This window comes from Pan paniscus, chromosome 15 (genome assembly GCF_029289425.2).
Source record: "Pan paniscus chromosome 15, NHGRI_mPanPan1-v2.0_pri, whole genome shotgun sequence".
NCBI lineage: Eukaryota > Metazoa > Chordata > Mammalia > Primates > Hominidae > Pan > Pan paniscus.
In genome coordinates this window covers 33,393,442-33,410,249 of record NC_073264.2, presented here as the reverse complement: position 1 = coordinate 33,410,249, position 16,808 = coordinate 33,393,442, and the positions used below count along the sequence as shown (strand labels likewise).

At 38.5% G+C, this 16,808-nt stretch overlaps 1 protein-coding gene across 6 annotated transcripts in view; it reads right to left on the bottom strand.

The window, feature by feature from the left end:
* Positions 1-16,349, bottom strand: part of ARHGAP5 (Rho GTPase activating protein 5) — a 93,296-nt gene extending 76,947 nt beyond the window's left edge. For 2 of the 6 annotated variants that reach the window (XM_034937402.3, XM_055097461.2), the window contains exon 1: positions 13,421-13,586. The gene's annotated coding sequence lies outside the window, so the exon portion shown is untranslated. Of the gene's footprint in view, positions 1-13,042; positions 13,291-13,420; positions 13,687-13,809 lie in introns of those variants that run through there. The other 4 variants (XM_055097459.2, XM_055097460.2, XM_003821201.6 and 1 more) reach the window with 4 other exon arrangements.
* Between the last annotated feature and the right edge of the window lie 459 nt (positions 16,350-16,808).

Genomic DNA, 16,808 nt, shown 5'->3' with positions numbered 1-16,808 from the left:
AAGAACAAATCTTAATCACAAATTACATACACTGAATTACAATAAAGATGTTTACAACAAAGCACCATACAAGTTAATGATACATGTATTTTAAGAGGTAACTACATAAACAGTTTATGATTTACTGTTATAAATACAAGATGACCACAAAATTTAAGGCAAACCTAACAAAATATAAAATCTAACGTAATGTCTCACAAACTTTAAAATAAACCTCTATTAAACCAAATGTGCATTTTACCTCTAATTACCCCTTCCTATGAGTTTGAAGAAACAGCTAGTCCTTTCCACTCCCTTAATTTTCCTGCCTTCTGTCACTGGAGGCGATGCTGGTGATAACTAAAATGTACTAGTTGCCTTGCAACTCCCTCACAACTTAAAAATACAAAACAACCTGCTTTTTACATTATAGGGTTCCTTAAAACTTATTCCTTAAAACAGAATTTCATAAGAATTTGATAAGATTTTAGAATATACAAATTTTTTGCAATAAATTTCAAGTCTTTTTAAAAAAAATCTACCAAATGTTATGCCCCCCAAAAATTAAGAATATTTAAATACTTAAGAGAAAACAGAAATAAGTGAACACTTAATACAAATAATGATAGCATTTACATAGATCACTGCTTCTTAAACTAAGGACCAAATTTTATTTCAAACCTATAAGACCAACTGCAAAATATAACGAAATTTATTTTTACATCGAAGCCTTGATTTTTTATTAGATTCAAGAAACTTAAAACTGCCAAACTGTTCCTAAATGCTCTTAATTTCTGGATATATTTCCTCTCATAATAGTTACAAAGGGCACAAAGACCACATTTTGAGTAGCACCAAGCTAAATAATTTTAAAATGATATATCTGAGACAATCTTTTAGAATTATTTGATATACTAGCAACACAAGATAACTTTTAAGAATTGCATAAAATTTAATTTTGATTACTTGTTTTCATGTAGGTAATAAATTGGTCTTTTAAAAAAGTTTTTAGAGATTTTTCACATTCTTTTGAGGCCAAATTAAAAGAACTACATCATTTCCACCACCTCCAAATTTCATAAGATAGGAAAAAATCACTAGCAACGTACATCAGCACATATGAAAAGTATCCTCAATCCAGACAAAATAAAGAACAAAAAAAATCTAAGAAAAGTAAGACCACTTCCTCCCCCTCCCACAAACACCTGCTTGTTCACTGACCTCTGTTGCAAGTAAACATCTATTTCAATTACACCGAACATGTTACACTAACTAATGGTGAAGATAAACTGTGCTCATAATTTAAAATCTTGACTAATATTTCTGATAAAATAATTTTTAAAAATAAAATTTCAGATTTATTCTCATATTTTAGAAGTTTATTCCATCAACCTCAACTAAATATTAACTTTAATAGTCAGCCATCTGACAGTCAAACAAAATATATATTAGGTTCACTTTTGTAATAAATATTACTATATTGAAGTGGCAATACAAGGAAGTAGAAACCACGTGTAAATACAACTAATTTCAAAATCCGACTCCTATCATTTACTAGTTGATGACAACAGTAAAGCCCTACACCTCTTAAGACATAGTTCCTTCATCTATAAAACAGGGCTATATCTATAAATCATTTTTTAAAATGTGAAGTGCCTAGCGAAGGGGCTTAATAAATATTAGTTCCAGTTCTTTATTTGATTCTTGGAACCATGGGAAGCTGCTTAAGATTTATGAAAAATAATGTGATGAGGCTTGTGACTTACAAATATTTATGTGGCAGCAGTGTATACATGTAATAAAGGAAACTAGGGCAGTCCCATTCAATCCTATAAACTTTTTTTATTAAGTAAAATGTTTACAAATCTTAATCTGGCCAAATTGAAAATTTGTACCTAGCATCAGCTTTAACGTTCTTTACCTGAACTGTGTAAAAGAACAAGTGAGCACTTTATTTATGGATATTTACAGAGAAGAAAACATAGTATATTCTGGACAACAAAGTTATATACACAGTGATAGAAATGGAACTTAGTATGGAAAACAGCACAATGATTCCATATCTAACAATTAAGGAAAATATTGAAAACACAAGAGAATACAAGATCTATTCTTTTTTTTTATTAGAAAAGCAAAACCTGCAGATGACATACTTTAAAATGTACATCAAAAGAAGACTTATCTGGTGATTACTTCGGGGAATTTTTACAGTACAGTAAAAACACTACAGTTACATAATGAAATATAACTCTTTATTAAACAAACATCTATTCTGAAAACCAAGAGTAATTCAAAGACGTATAAAAGTAAAACCGTCCCTTGTCTTCCAGTCATATATGCTTACCCAAATAATATAATTCTGAATACTATTACTCATTAAGACTCACTTCTGCTCTCCAATAGCATAAACCCCAAAATACTGAGATATACTCTATATGTTAAGATAGAAAGGTAAAGTAGAAATGAAAACACTCTATCATAAAAAGTATTTTTAAGGTTTCAGAAACAAAAGGGTCTTAAATGAAGAGTGGAGGCATTAAGTCATGACCCTTTCACTGGTCACTGAAAACTGGAAAGCTTTTTGACAGAAATAAAACTATAATGAGGCTAAAATTTAACACTAAGGCTTCAACACATCCTAATTAATTTGACAGTGGCAATATGAATCTTAAATGTTCAAGTTTAAATTAAAAATAAGGTAATTTCACATGACTTCTATGGTTTCCACAACAATTCACAGTAAAATGCCCATTAGATACAGGGAGGAACATCCTTATTCTTCTAACAAGGCTGTTAGGCAGACCACCTGCTGGTATTTTGAAATCAACTCCAGAGCTTATGTCATGAGTCACCATATAGTGATTTTCAAACTGTGACAGAAAAATTCTTCCACCTAGATGTGGGAAGGGTGTTGGAAGAATCCTTCCAACTCTCACCAGAGGAGTGCCTTCCTTATCTGATTTATAGGTTTACTTAATTCAAGAGGCTTTGGTTTGAAAAAAAAAAAGCGGGGGAGGGCGGGCGGGGGAATAGTTTGAGAAACCCCAAAATAGAAAAAAAAAAAAACTGTTGTCACCTTGCCCTCAAAAGGGTTTGGCTATTTGTTTGGATGAGTATGGTATTACCACCTCAATGGACAAAAGATCTCATGAAGTTGGCTGTAACAGGTTTTAAGGGAACTTCATTTCAAACACTGAGATAGTTCATATATATATACAAATTATCCATTGGCCCCTTACAACCAGATCAAAACTGTCCTCTATTAGCCAAGCAATTTTTTTTTCAGTGCTAAGAACAAAAAAAAATTATTGTTTTTTTTCATGCTCCCACTAATAAACTAATGCTCAGTGTCTTCAATGATATGAAGGCTGTTTGAGTTAACTTAAAAATTCCTTTCAGTCTTAATATCTATGTCAATCATGCACATCTATTTTTGATGTAGGCTTACTTTCATGCAACTTGTTCTTATGATATCTAGCACCATGTTTATTTTTACTGATGAAGAAACCAAGACAAAAGTAGCAATAACCTACTAGAAATTATAAGGTTAGAAGGAAAATCTCTTCATTCCCAATCTTTTACTTTTTTAAGCAATAGTGCTGCTTTTAATAGCTTGCAATGCAGTCTCTCATTCCGCCTTTAAGATTGTCTTTAGGATAATCTTATAGAAATTATCTATATCCTTATAGAAATTAAAATTGTGTCAAAACGAAACTATGTTCACAACGAAGTTTTCTAAGGTATTTTACTAGACCATTCAAACACTGCATCCTCCTTTGCAAATCAAGAAAAAAAAAGTTCTACAAGGAATCTAAAAAAATAAAATCTCAATAAATCAGAACTAAAACATGTACCTTTTCACAAAATTGATGCATTTATTAATAAAAGGTATATATTTAAAAATATTTTATGCTTTTAAATTATTATACCATGTCAGGAAATTCCTAATGGTCCTATCTTTAAAATATATCCTTAACTTTTCAGTTTTTTCTACTTTTACTGCTCTCACCCATCAATATCTCTGGCCCAAGATTACTCCAAAGTCTTCTAAACTAACTCCTCTGCTTCACTTCTGCTCCCTTTTCCCAGTCTATTCATATCAGAGCAGCCAGAGTGCTCCTTTTAAAACATAAATCAGAGCTTCCCATTCTTTTGTTTAAAACTCTCGAGTACTGCTAAAAATAAAAAGCAAGTCCTTTCAATGGCTTACAAGATCTTCTCCTCCAACCCTCTCTCACCTCTCTGGCCTCCCCTAATACTATTCTACCTTTCTCATTCTGCTTCAATCACACTGGAGGAAGACAACATGCTAAGGCATGTTCTTTGCACTTAACTTTTCACAATATCCCCAAAGATCCCCACTGCTAACTCTTTACCTTCCTAACTTACTATACACCTTATTTATGTCATTAACTCTATCCCTCTCCGCATCCCACTCTTAATAAAAGAGTCACAAGGCACAAATCTTTACTTCACCAGTATATCAAAAGCCTACAACAGTGCCTCCCACATAACAGCTACTAATTAAATGCATAAATCCTAATTTAAACTCAAATATTTAGTCAAAAATGAAACCATGAGAATGAAAGCTAACTATAATCTATAATAATGTACTTAGCCAGCATAACAATCTAATTTTATGACATCTTAAAAAAATTTTTTTTCAAAAGTGGAGTACAACCCCAAATATAGTTAATTCAAAATTTTTGGCTGTTTAAAGACTTTTGTAAAATCACAAAATTTATGATAAGAAATTATATTTCCAAGACCTAATTACACAGAGGGAACTTTGTAATTACATGCTCTATCTTCTTTAAATCAAATAACTATCCCTTATGTAGACAAATATTCAAAAGAAACAAGAACAAAGCCCAAAGATTATCATATATTCTACAATCTTAGGCAAACTTTTCACAAGCAGCTGAAGAATAAAACAACAACTGCACACTAAAAGATGAATAATTTGTTCAGCAGCAATAGAAAACAACAACAAAAAGATGAACAGAGTGTAGTACTGATGCATTACTTTACTGTTTTTTGTTTGTTTTTGAGATAGGTCTCCTAATCTGTCATCTAGGCTGGAATGCAGTGGCATGATCATAGCTCACTGCAGCCTCGAACTCCTGCGCTCAGGTGATCCTCTCATCTCAGCCTCCTGTCTAGTTGGGACTCTAGGCATGCACCACCACACCCAGCTAATATTTAAAAATTATTTTTGTAGAGAGGGGTTCTCCTTATGTTCCCCAGGCTGGTCTCAAACTCCTGGGCTCAAGCAATCCTCTTCCATCAGCCTCCCAAGGTATGGGTATTACAGACGTGAGCCACCTCCCAGCCTGCCTTTTCTTAATGTTGCTATTTCTGGTAAATTTATCAATGCTGTGAAAAGTGAGAAGAAATCAAAAAGTCATTCTAACACACATAAAATAGCTAAGTAATTCAACAATGTAATACCTGTAGGAGAGTGAACTCATATCCCATAATCTCTCTTTTTTTTTAAATAGGGTGTCACTGTCACCCATTCTAGAGTACAGTGGCAGGATCATAGCTTACTGCAGCCTCAAACACCTGGGCTCAAATGATCCTCCTTCCTCAGCCTTCTAAGCAGCTGTGACTACAGATGTGCACCACCACACATAGGTGATTTTTAAATTTTTTTGTAGAGAGTCTCACTATGTTGTGGTCTCAAAGTCCTGGACTCGAAATAATACTTCATCTTTGAACCACAGTTTATACCAGAAAGCACACAATTTGTATGCTGAAATGAGCCCTAAAAAGTCATTATTCCTATGAATTAGTCTTGAAACAAGAATATAATCAGGCAAATGAAGAGAGAACCAACCTATTAAAAATTTGAACAATTTACGTGGTGACTAAATAACGTAGAAGCATTGGGATTTTGTTTTGGAATCATATCTCCAGCAACAGTGCCTGATACACAGTGAGGGCTCAGTAAATATTTCATGAATAAATGACTCAATCTCCAGACTAAGAATAATCAGCTTCCAAACCGCTGGGTAATCCTGAAGTCACACTTGTAAACACAATTAACAAAAATTATGTACTGCTTTGGGCCCATTACATCTAGTACAGCAAAATATACTAACATAAAAAGTCCAGTTTTTTTCCCCAGGACTATAATGTGATCATTAACACACAATAGGGGTATATAAACAGTAAGTCTAAAGGTGTGTAGTACTTCAAGGAGGGTCCAAGTAGGCAGTACTCTGGGAGCTCCGCAAACCCACGCAGCAAAGGTAATTCTGCTTTTAACCATTTTTATCTTCTGATATTTCAATTTGTTTGAAAAAAACTTCACTGCTGAAAATATGTGAAAAACCAATGACCAAAACTATTCCCAAACACATTAACTTCTACCCTATTATTTAATGTACACCCTACTCTGATAACATGTTATTTCCCTGAGGCCTTGGTGTGCAAGTCATTCTAAATTCTTTCATTTCTGTATGGGAAACAGAAGGATCAAAGGTCATCCCATGTTCATCAACCTAGGTAAACAACTATAAGTATTTATTTACTGTGCTTAGCTACTATCAGTTTAACTTTGTCAGAGATTTTGAATGTATATAGGTACATATAGGAAAGTCTACCAAGCCAGTAACTATGGCTTGGTAGTTCACCTTCCTTCCAGTGTCTGAGTCCTTTTCTCTCCACCTTGGAGAACCAAGAAGTGGGGAGAAGGGCATAATTTGATATGCAATATTACAATGCCATATAGTAGAGGAACCGTCATTTTCATCATACAAACAACTTTAGATAAGGCTTAACAATTTTTAAAATGAGAGCACCTGATTGAATAAGAATATCAACAAGAGGTGTAAGCTTTAAAGGAAGTATGGATTAAGGAAAAAAAAGACTGAAAAGCACTTTCCACACTACATTAAAAAGCATAATAATAAACAGTACCATAGCCAAGGAGATAAAGGCAATGTGCTATACCATGGTACTAATAAATGCAACAGGAATTCAAAGAAATGAAAGTGCAAGTTGAAATAACTCAGGGTTTGGAAAACTTTTTCTGTAAAGGGCCAGGCAGTAAATATTTTAGGCTTTGCATGCTGCACAGTGTCTGTCACACTACTCAACTCTGCTGTCATACTGCAAAAGCAGTCATAGACTGTACTTAAATGAATGATCATGGTTATGTTACAGTAAACTTTACTTAGGAAAATTTGAATTTCATCTAATTTTCACATATCACAAAATATTCTTTTAATTTGCCCCCCAACCATTTCAAAATGTAGAAAGCCATTTTACAAAAATAGAGAGTAGGCAAGATTTGGCCCAGAGGCCATAGTTTGCAGACCCCTGAAACAGATGAATGGTTTCAATGAAGAGGAAGGATTTGAGCGAACCTTAAAAAATAGACGAGATTTGGATTGTAAAGTCGTCTCTCCAGGTGTACAATTAGGGTAGAATGGCTGAGCACAGTACCCATGTTGGAAAGAAATACTGTTTTGAACATATAAGTTATGACCCTAGGTCTCAAGGGAAAACAAGAGTTAGACTTTGTCATAAGCAATAGAGAAGCCACTACAGATTAGTCTAGAGGAGGAATACAAGACTGGGCACAGAGCCCAAGAGATACACAAATACTACAGGCTAAATGCACGTGAACTATCATAGAATTTAAAAGAGCAATCCAGCCAGGTGCGGTGGCTCATGCGTGTAATCTCAACACTTTGGGAGGCCGAGGCCAGCAGATCATTTGAGGTCCGGAGGTCGAGACCAGCCCGACCAACATGGTGAAACCCCATCTCTACTAAAAATACAAAAATTAGCCAGGCGTGATGGCGTGTGCCTGTAATCCCAGCTACTCAGGAGGATGAGGCAGGAGAATAGCTTGAACCCAGGAGGCGGACTGCAGTGAGCTGAGCGCCACTGCACTCCAGCCTGGGTGACAGAGCAAGACCCCATCTCAAAAAAAAATTAATTAATTAATCAATAAAAGAGCAATGCAAGACAAAGAAAGCTTGGTAACTGGCTACTAGACATAAGAAATACAAGGCAACACATTAAGCCAGTGTTTCTTAATGAAAAACTAATCAGTTTCAGCAATAGATGGTGGTTCATTTCACTTTCAGGTGTTATTTCAAAAGACAAATGAAACTTCGGTAATGAAACAAGGCAAGTTCAGGATTATTAACATAAATTTCAGCATCATAAACTTCAGAAAATTACCTATGAGACCATTTGGTGTAATACTCTTATTTTCTAAAGAAAACATATGAAGAATTAGATACTTGGTTAATACAGAAGAGTAGAAATCTAGATCTTAAATTCTCTACATCAGGGGTCCCCAACCCTGGTCTGGTAACCATCTGTGGCTTATTAGGAACTGGGCTGCACAGCAGGAGGTGAGGGGTGGCCTGGAAAGCGGGCATTACCACCTCAGCTCCGCCTCCACAGCAGCGATAGATTCTCAGAGGAGCAAGAACTGTAGGTTGCTTGCTCCCTTTGTGAATCTAACTAATTAATGCCTGATGATCTGAGGGGGAACAGTTTCATCCCAAAACCATGCCCCCAGTTCCGTGAAAAAACTGTCTTCTACAAAACCAGTCCCTGGTACCAAAAAGGATCGCTGCTCTAGATTATAGTAATGTTAATTTTTTACTAGTTCTCCAAAAGAGATATTACCTTGGCTCTGAAAAGGTGTAAGTATAAAAAGAAACAATTTTGAATCAGTAAAAGAATATGATCAACAGAAAGAAAATGAACAAATTATGCCATATCAGAAGCCAAGGTGAGAGTTTTTCCAAGGCTGTTTGACAAGCCAAATACAGTAACTAGACAAATAGTTATGCCAACGTTACGCGTTTATTTCTACATCACCCCTTCTATCACTCTTGCATTAATACCTTCTCCAAATCTTTCACTCTGGCTCATAAGGTACAAAACTGATGCTCTTACATCTTTTTTTTTTTTTTTTTTTTTTGAGAAGGAGTCTTGCTCTTTCGCCCAGGCTGGAGTGCAGTGGCGCGATCTCGGCTCACTGCAAGCTCCGCCTCCTGGGTTCACGCCATTCTGCCTCAGCCTCCCAAGTAGCTGGGACTACACATTTTTATATTTTCTTCCCATCTGCTAATCTGTCCTCTACTTACCTGTGCTTTCAGTCCACACTGTCATTAACTTCCCTAAATGTCTTTTTCCCCCTTCATTATCCCAATTGTATGCTACTTCCAAGTAATACTTCTTTTAGCTAAATAACTTTCTACTAACTTTTAAATCAGTATGTAATCCAAGTAACACTTCCTTTAGCTAAATTCCTTTCTACTAACTTTTAAATCAGTATGTACTTCCCTAAATATACCTCAAATTCTTAAAGTGTCATGCTTGCTGTCTCTCCACAGAAGTTAAAAGATCTTTTAAGGGAGCAATATTTTATACTTTTTGTATCACTCAGTGCCTAGCTGCTCAATAAAATATTGGTCAGGGATAATAAAATAGGCTAAATCTAATCTAACACTAGAAAAATGAATATCCATTTTTACCATTAACTCTTCATGATGAAAAGCTTGAGACTCTAAGCAAGTAACATACTAGTCATTTTAACCACGAAATTACAAGGTTATGCTCTTTTTCCCAAGTAATAATTCAATGAAGTAAAACACAGATATGACCAAACATCAACAATCTGTTTCATTTCCCTGCAAATCTAAAGTACTGTAGACAGCTTCCAAAACACAGTGGGGGGAAAAAAAAAGATTATCCTTTTTGGTCTCTCTTACATCTAAACTCCTGCTTGCAATTAAAACTCAAAATGTTTCTTCTTCTATGAATGATTCCCAGAGGTCCTGAGGAAAACAGGCATTCTCTTTCCTGCACCTCTTAATACTTTTAACTATTTACTCCTTTATACAGCTTGAGCTATTATACCTATATCTAATTTATCTTGGTATTTCCAGGGCTAGGCACATAGTAAGTGCTAAATAAAAGTAATCTGAACTAATGAATAACGAATCAGAGACTTAAAAAAAATTAATGCAGATCAGTTTTTTTTTTTTTTAAGGGGAATTTTTTTTTTTAACTTTTAAGTTCAGGAGTAGATGTGCAGGTTTGTTTTAAAGGTAAACTCATGTCAAGGGGGTTTGTTGTTACCCAGGTATTAAGCCTAGTACCCATTAGTTATTTTTCTTATATTTAAATAATAAATATTTTCTTATATTTAATTAAGTTAAATATTCTTATATTTAAATACAATACATTTAATACATGAAAATAGAAGCTGTCCTGGTTTGGGAGGGTGGGTTGTCATAGGAAGTCTCAAGGCATCTAGGAAAAAAACCCACAGGAATCCAAGGAACAGAGTTTGAAAACCAATTAAAGTTCATACTTAAAATTCTTAGCATTGAAACATTTTTCTTAATTTCTAATATGGTTTTTCCTATTTCAATAAAATAATCGACAAAAGCCTGCACTTAAAACAAGAGCCTGATTACTCAAATTACTGAATGATGAATCTACTGATGTTTCTTCACAGTTCTTTTAGAAATTAAATTCCCTTGGTGTACTTTAAATATATAATACAAGTATCTTTTAGGAACATAGACATCACTAACACAACACTGTACAATGCTTCTTCAGCCAATTATATTACTACACACCTTCTTGGTATGCAAAGAAAAAACTGTGGACCATACAACCCAAATAAATAGTTCTTAAAATAGTATCTATGGAAACTACAGTTGTGACAAAACTTATTCTGTAGCTACCAAGAAAATCTCTATTATGCCATTTCATATTTAAGAAGTGACCACTAAAGGCCAACACTCATCTTACATCCTGCCAATGTTGGAAAAGTTTAGTAAAGTCTTTATGAGACCTAACTTTTTCTTCAATTAAAAAAAGTGAGTTAGAAAACTTATTATCGCTACTTCAAATCCAAAAAAGGAATGCAAATACAATATTCATTCCTTAAATAATCTTAACTTTCAAGGTCAAAATAACTCTCCAAAAAAATGACTGTGCTAATATGCTTTTCAAACACAAATAAGAAGGGGAGACGGTTTTCAAAACATTTAGGATAAGTATCTTGTGACAGAATTAAGGTAATAATTTTGCAACACATTTTAAAAATTGCTAAGGTCGTTTAAATGGGGAGGGACACTACAAAACTCATAAAGATAACAGAATTCTGCCGCAATTCTTACATCAAAGTGTAACCCACCTCACTCCCCAGTACTCTTAATAATTAATGTACAAAGAATGGCAAAATAAGACATGTTGATCTAGGTTTAAAAACACAGCCTACACAAGACAACCAAATCAATAGTTATTTAATCATCTGTACCGTCTGATTCTGCTTTAAGTCAATTAGATCAATAGTGCTATTTCTTGAAAGTTACAAGCATAGGTATGCGCAGCCTTTCACTCCAGTGCGTTTAGTCATAAATTGCTCCAGTGTCTTTGCAAGTTTTTGGTGACACATACTTACCGCTCTTTGTACTATAGATAAAGGTAATGGAGGTCAATTAGTATACAAAGGATAGATGAAAGCAAAAAATGAGAAAGGAATTTAAAATGAAAGCAAAATCTTACTCAAGAAACTAGTAGGTTACCTAGACGGTTAGTAATACTTATCTACAAACACTGAATAAGAATACCGTTTTATCGTATTACAGTACAAATAAACTAGAATTGACAGCAAAAGGTTTCATTAACGTATTTTTAAACCAAACATTATTCCAAATGTCTAATCGCTGCATCTAGATGAAATATTTGTTAGGAGAACCATTTTAAGTGGAAATGTAGAGCAAGCTCCCATGAAGTGAACGAGATCCTTCATGCGGATAAACACCACCTAACATTCTAACTGAATACTGGTTCTGGATTTAAGTGGAATTGACAAACTCGCCCCCCGCCCCCACCTGTAGAAAGCAACATAAGCAAGTACTAGTAAATACAGCGAAGCATTTTGCTGTTTTACACCTGAACATTTAAAAAAAAATTCAGTTTCCTACCTATCACAAAGGAAAAAGTAAATGATCGATAAGAATTTAAACTTAAAACGTAAGCACAAACCCATCTATATGCCTATCTTGCTCGATCTCAAAATATTTGAATTCCCATTTATTAAGCGATGGCCAAATCCGAATTTCTATCACATGGTAGAAGTATAAGCGTCTCCCCTACAACTTTTTCGGGATTTTACTAAACGGCCTAATAACAGTTTGCCCTTACTTCCGTGCACCTTTCAACCTCAGCTACACCCCGAGCCTCCAGCTCTCTTGCATTTCTAATAACGCTGAAGAGGGAGGGTGAGAGGGAGTGAGTATTTCTGTGTGGATAAGTGCGCGCGCGCTCCCGCGCGGCTCCCCACCCCCACCCCGATACTTTTCTTTAGTGGAAAGAGAGGAAGAATCTGGAGGTTATTCTAGCGAAAACTCAGTATCAAAGCCTCAACCCAGTCGCAGTCAGCCCATAGGACTCTGGGCTCTGGATGCGCAGTGCAACTTCTCATATCTTACTCCAAGCTTCAAAGCAGATGGAAAATTGGTGAAGAGAACCCAGGGAGGAGTCGAGGAGATGAGGGAAAGTGAAAGGGCCGATCCCCCCTACAAGGCGTTTAAGTTTGCAACCGAGACTGTGTTTCCGCGAATCTGCACCCGCCCCGTGTACCCTTTCCAGGTGGAACTCGTTAACAGCAGCAACCCGGCCAACGGACACCGCCACCTCCCCTCTCGACGGACCACCCGAGACTCGAGCAAGTGAGGCGGCGGGCGAGAGCGGACGCCTGGCGGGGCCGGCGATCCCCGGCCAGCATCAGGCCTCCGCCGACCCTGGCCCCGTCACCTGTGGAGAAAGCACCCCCTCCCCCGGCCTCTCTGCCCTTCACGCCGAACGTATCCCTAACGCTGCAGCTGCTGCCCGCCCGGCCTGCGAAAACCGAGCGCAGCGCCAGGCTCCCCTCGGCGGCCGCGGGGCCCCAGCCCCTTCAACTGGTTACAACCGGCAGCGGCGACCGAGCGGGGCAGCTAGCCGCAGGAGGGTCCCCGTCCGGGAGGGGGCAGGCAGGCTTGGAGGAGCGGGGTCCGCAAGGTCCTACCTAACAACGTCGGTCTCCTCCGTCTCCTCCTCAACGGCAGCGGCCCCGGCGGTGGCGGCGGCAGCGACATTCCTGGGGACCGCTCCCGCCGCCGCCGCCTCCTCCTCCACTCTCTGCTCGCCTCTCTTCCTCGGCGCGCTCACCGAGCGGCGCGTCCCTTCAGCCACCTCCCCCCGCCCTCCCCGACACACACGCCCCGAAACCCTGAGCCCCACGGCTCCCGCAGCCAGCTCACCCACCCTCCCTCCCTCCCCGCCACCAGCGGCGGCCCGTCCCTCCCCCCTTCCCCAGCGCCCGCCGCCGCGCCGGGCTCAGTAATGGCGGCCACTCGGGCTCCCTCGCGCTGACGGATTTCTCTCCCTCTCTCCCGAACTTTACCTCAGCATCTCTCCCGGCGCGCGCAGCCACACACCCGACCGGGGGCGGAGCGGCGGCGCAGCCTGGACGGGACGCGCGCGCGCGCGCGCACCCGCGCTGCCCTCCGCACAATCCCCCCGCCCCCGCCCCCTCACCTCGCGACGCCTCCCGCGCCGCGCACCCGGCACGGCCCCGCCCCTGCCCTCGTCTCCCGGGAGCCTGGGAAGGCGCGAGCGATCCAGTCGGAGGGAGGGGGACGAGCGCGCGGGGCCGCGTCCTCGCTCGCGTCCCCGCTCCCTCCTCCCCTCTGCTTCTCCCTCCCCTCCACTCCCCCATTGGCTTCTACCCCTCCCCCTTCTTCCTCCGCCTCTCCCACCATTGGTTCCCTCCCCTACTCCATTCCTTCTCACCTTTTCCCTTTTACCCATTGGCGTGAGTATTTTTCCTCAGCTTCCCTCTTTCCCCGTATTCTGCTCCTCCTCAGTCCCATCCTCCACGCTTTGGAAGCTACTGCCTTGCTGCCCGGAGCGCCGTCGTCTCCGAACCTCCCCTGCTTTCTCCCTTTCCTTCTGTTCCGGTTTCTGGTCGTAACTCAAGAGCAAACCACCGTACTGCAAAGGAACCAGATATTGTGCTCGCGGTTCCAAACCGGGCATGGGCACCGAATGCTTCTCGATAAATCCCTTTATGGTCTCTGAGCATTAAAGAAAGCAAGGGAGGAAAACATGCGCCCAAGCTCGTTCGCAGGAACATGTTCGCGTGTCTGCGCCTGTGTGCGCAGCCAGTTTTCTGGCTGAGGATCGCTCGCCAACTACAGACATCACCCGCCCAGGACCCGGTGCCACACTCACCCAGAAGACGAAACTCCACAGGAGCGAGAAGAGGAGTCCATTTCTCCGTCGGCTCGGCACGGCACGGGGATGCAGGCCCCTAATTCAGTACGTTCTGTGAAAGTGGAGCGAGAAGCCCCGTGGGGCGGGTCTCAGGGTGGCCCAAAAGACCCCTGTTCACGCCACTACCAGCCTAACTTTAGGAACTGTCGTCTACCTGGCTTTTATTATACTGCCTTAAACATATTCACTTTTTTGAGACTCTAGAAATTTCACAAGTTTTGGGGTAGAGCACACTGGGCTTTGGGTGTGTTTCTCATGAGGGCACTGACGCTGAATGGTGCAGTGAGAAAGGACGGTAGAAACCACTGCCTTTGCTTTTACCATTGAAGAAACTGAGGTCCTGTGACTTTCCCGAGGTCATCGGAATCTGCCTTGCACAGGAGACTTAAAATAGTTGCCAGCAGATAAAAGAATGAGCAAAACCACATCTACTCCAATTTGTTAAGTCTGAAAGAAAGTAATTGAGGGGGGATTCCTCTTTGGGGAAATATTTCCTGCATTGAAAATAGTTTAATGTTAGTAAACATATAAAAAGTATTTTAAATTCAAGTTATTCTTTATTTCTTATGTTACATAAGGTACTGAAGTTAGCCAAGGTTGCTTTTGTGTTATAATGATGCAGCTGCTGCCAACCAGAAGTACATTTACGGTCTGTCAGTAAAGAAAACAAAAACTGCCTGTTGGTAAAAATCTGTTAGAAAATATTTGTCAGTAAATCTGTCACAATATTCCAGCAGAAGTTCTGTTCGTTTTTCCGTCTTCCTGCCCTTCATATTTCTCAAAGGTAGACTTAATAAAGGTAGAAGAGACATTTCTAATTTTTCTATATATCTCTTGCTCCCTAATTTCTAAAAGGCATAACTAAAATGCTTTATTCGAGCCACTCCCTTGCATCTGAACCCTACCTACCAAGTAGGTTAAGAGTAGGTTAGGTAAGGTCTGTAGCTACTTCTTTCTTTCAGTTACAAACTGTAGGTGGGAAAGAAGGATCCGGAAGGAAACTTGCAATGAAAGCAAACAGAAAGAAAAAGAAGTAAAAAAGGAGAGAAGGGAATTTGGTGGGTGGTCCAACCATCAAAATGTGGTACTAATGCCATAGGTATCTACACCACTTATGTAAGTTGGAATGTTAATGCATTCCAACGCATGTTTTTATCTTTGTACTGAAAGCCCTTAAGAATACCCGAAGTAAACATATAAAAAGTATTTTAAGTTCAAGTTATTCTTTATTTCTTATGTTACGTAAGGTACCGAAGTTAGCCAAGGTTGCTTTTTAGTGTTATAATGATGCAGTTCAAAGTCATAACCTGAATAAGATGTTAAGTACTATAGAGTGTACACCCTAAAGATACCTTAAAAATTATGTCCTAAATAATCAGAAATTTTAATAATCATGGACATGTATCAACATAAACCAAAGCCAAATAAATCAGGGCTTCTAAAGAAAACGTTAAAAAGGTGTAATGTTCAGTTATAGGACATGATACTGGAGGCAGGGAAGACTTGAAATCTCATTTATTTTTTTATAATGAAGACACCAGAAGACGTTAAAAAAAAAATCACGATTTCCAAACGATGATTTTCATAGTCGACATTATTTTCAGTTCTTTATCTTGATTTAGGGAGCCTGGAAATTTAGGACTTCGTTTCTTATTAATACTAATAGTCTAAAGGTGTTTACCAGTACAAATAAGTTATTGTATGTAATTTGCTTTTCTCAAAAAATAGAGTTTTCTGTATCAATAAAAATCTGAAATGGGGGCCACAATTCTGTGGCTAATAATGCCTATATATCCATAAATAAAAGGCATCAAAGAGCAGGAGGAAAAATATGTAAGATGGCATCTTTAAAAATTGATCAGGAGCCAAGACTTCAGAGAAAAAGCTTTAAAACACCCACCCTCCCTGCTCAAAAGGATAATTTTTAAGAAAATAGGTAACTTATTTACACACACACACATGCGCGCGCACAAATATGGGACAGAAATGGAAATGGAATAAATATTAACAAGCCCTCTCAAATCAACTACTCTTCTTATCTAGAATAAAAAAGTTAAGCCTCTCTTCTGCTGTACTGGATAATTAAAATAACTGGACTCTTTGTTCCTCGTTTACTTTGAAAAAATTAGAATAAGATTTGTCAGGAATTTTCAGTTTTTAATTTAAATTTTCTTCATAAATCTCTAGTTCTTCATCACATCCTAATAAAGTATTAATATGCATGGTCTTTTTGAGATCAAAAGACATGACAGTCATAAAAAAAAAGTTATCATAATTCCAGCTTCTACCATTAGTGGTAATACTGCAATATTCAAATGTTTCATATGTTATGGCTTCAAAAGAACTTACCCTATAGAGGCAGCTACACCCCCTGCTGGAAATCTTTGATCATAACAACTTTGGCTTCTGTAGTCTCAATCGAGAACATATGAAAAGCCAAATAAAGGGCCTTACCACTCATGACAGAATTGACCAATACTTTAGCCTGTCTGATACAAGACAGGCTTTTGGAGAAC